Below are 2499 nucleotides of genomic sequence, written 5' to 3' on the forward strand. Positions count from 1 at the left end.
AGCCAACAGCTTCACTATACTACAAGCATAGGAAGCATACTGCCTCTAAGAAACATGTTTCTCATTTATTGGAAGTGGGCAAGTGAGTCTTGTTTCCATAATCACATACGAGTGGGAACTGAAACCTTTAGGTACAGAGATCTACATTTGGCATTAAAGTTGTCTTTTTGTTGCTCAGCCACTGTGGTAGCAGATACAGCCTGATCATCGGGCATGTCTTTCCTGACTGAATGAGGATTTGTCATTGTATTTGTTACTACAGGATTACAGATGCTTGTGTGGACACATACAAAGGTCTGCATAAATAAGGCTGAGGTTTGCTTAACCACATCCAGCTTTGGGAGGACCTGGCTGAGTGTAACCCAGGCATATTGAGCTTTTGGATCTTGCCCAGAAAGGGACAAAATATGAACTTGGAATTAGGACAGAGCAGTCACAATCATCAGGAATTTCCCTGTATGTGGTTTGAAGAGGGCAACTTTGCTATCGTTAGCTGCACTTCCAACCCTCCACTTCTAAGAAGACTATTTTACAGGTATTGTGACAAACCTTTAAGATGAAGGCAACAAGCGGTGTGTAAAGCCTTATAATTACAAGTCTCTGAGCTCCTTGAAGGGATTCTGGTACCACAAGAGCCCCAAAGGCAGAGTCCTGGTATGAGGCCGCTCATACAGTTATTATCTGCTGCTGTTTCCCAATATAGCAAAGTTCAGATGTCTACATGATATGTTTGCAGCACTCTGCTGTCTGCATCATGCTTTCAGCTGCTCTAGGGAAATTTTCAGGGATGTTGTTGGACTGAATTTAGACACACACACACACAAAATAATGTCCAAGCAGCTCACTCAGTAAAATGGCACTCTCCCCCCTGAGGAAGTGTGTCTGAGTTTGCCTTACTCCTCCCCGCCTCCTCCCCCTCTCCTTCTCCCCAGTTAAGGAAGAGAATTTTTCTTTAAGAAATCACTCCTATGTCACAGATTTTAGACAGTTGTGTGGCACAGTGAATGATTTTTTTCCTCCCCCAGATGGTGGGAAATTGTTCTTTAACAGCCTCCCACTTGGTCAGTACATGGGTGGTTCATTGCCAATGAAAACCCAGGTGCTGCTGGATTCTTGTTAGTGATTCAAGCAGCAGTCTTCCCTCTGAGTCAAGAGAAAACCAATACCCCCAGAAAGGTTTTAACAGGGGCTCCATTGCAAACTGCTCAGACAAGACATGAAGTAGAGGTCCTGACTATGTCTAGTCATTAAAGATCCCATAGTGTTGTTTGCAGAGGTAAGAGCATGAATCCTCAGCTACTTTCCATTCCCTTCTGCCTATGTCTGCCCTCCCTCACCCCATAATATCGATGTAATTGTGTGCTGTCTTAAGTGATTTGGGGCAGATCTGCATTTTAGTGAATAAAGCCTTGCAAGGGTATTGTTCATCACTTGCTAGCTTCCTACTCCAGCCTGATAGATTTTGGACAATCTTTCATGTGTGCACATGTACACAGTCAACATGCCCACAGATAAGTCCTCTCAGATAAGTCCACAGCAAGTCCTCTCCTACATTGCATGGATGCTGGGGAGGGAAGCTGAGTGCAGGAAGTCCCAGCCCTAAGCAGTCTCTGTAGCACCAGGCACAGGAGCCTCTCAATTTTCTGAGCCCATGCCTGTTCAGCCAAGTAAGCACTAAATGTCTTGCTGAGCTCTGACCCAGAAAGGTACCAGGGTCCATGCCTGGCCACTTGTCTCCAGGGGAAGCTGGATTGTGAGAGGGAAGAGAGTACAGCCAGCTGCCACCTCGACACGTGCTGGGGTCTGCCGGCACCACAGAGTGCCTCCTGCCCTGTGGAGGAAACTCCTGGCCTTGCTGTGCTCTGCTTCTCTGTGGCCATGCCCTCCGACCAGGCCTGAAGCCACCTCTTCTGCCCAGGCAGTCACGTGGCCCGGTCCTTGTGAAGGAGGTGCCACCCGCTGCCGTGGGCTCAGGACCCCGGGGTTACGTCCCCGTGGGATTGCAGTGACCAGACGAAGTGCCTCACCTCACCTCGACCCACGCTGCCGTGCGTGTGAGTGCTGAGAAAACGGCAGGGCTACGTGCCTGCCCGCCCGGCAGCGAGGCTCATTTCCTCTGTCCCACCGCACAGGTTTCCCCTGCCTGAGAGATATGGCCTTCTGAAGGGTGTCTGCAGCACCATGTGGCATCCCGCAGGGAGGGAGGGGAGGGCTCGCACAGACCACAGAGAGAAACCGTGGTGTTCAAGCCAGGAGGCACACATGTATGACAGTAAACACCTATTTTGCAACAAGTCCGGTTATGCTCAGTAAAAGAGGAGAAGCTGGTCTTCTGCAGTTGGCTGAGAGGGACACAAAATTATAATCTGACCTTGAGTAAACTGCATCCCATTTCCCCGTAGTGCCTTTTGACCCCGCACTGGGATGTCAGGATGGTGGCATTTGCTCTTAGCCCTCACACTATTCTTGGCCTAGATGTGGAAACTGAATTCAAATGTA

At 49.1% G+C, this 2499-nt stretch overlaps 1 long non-coding RNA gene across 1 annotated transcript; it reads left to right on the forward strand.

The window, feature by feature from the left end:
* Nucleotides 1-1212: 1212 nt before the first annotated feature.
* Nucleotides 1213-2499, forward strand: LOC121079503. Its single transcript, XR_005825054.1, has 3 exons — nt 1213-1276; nt 1919-2054; nt 2133-2499. It is a non-coding gene; the product is annotated as an uncharacterized LOC121079503 (long non-coding RNA).

Source organism: Cygnus olor, chromosome 1, assembly GCF_009769625.2.
Source record: "Cygnus olor isolate bCygOlo1 chromosome 1, bCygOlo1.pri.v2, whole genome shotgun sequence".
Classification (NCBI taxonomy): Eukaryota; Metazoa; Chordata; class Aves; order Anseriformes; family Anatidae; genus Cygnus; species Cygnus olor.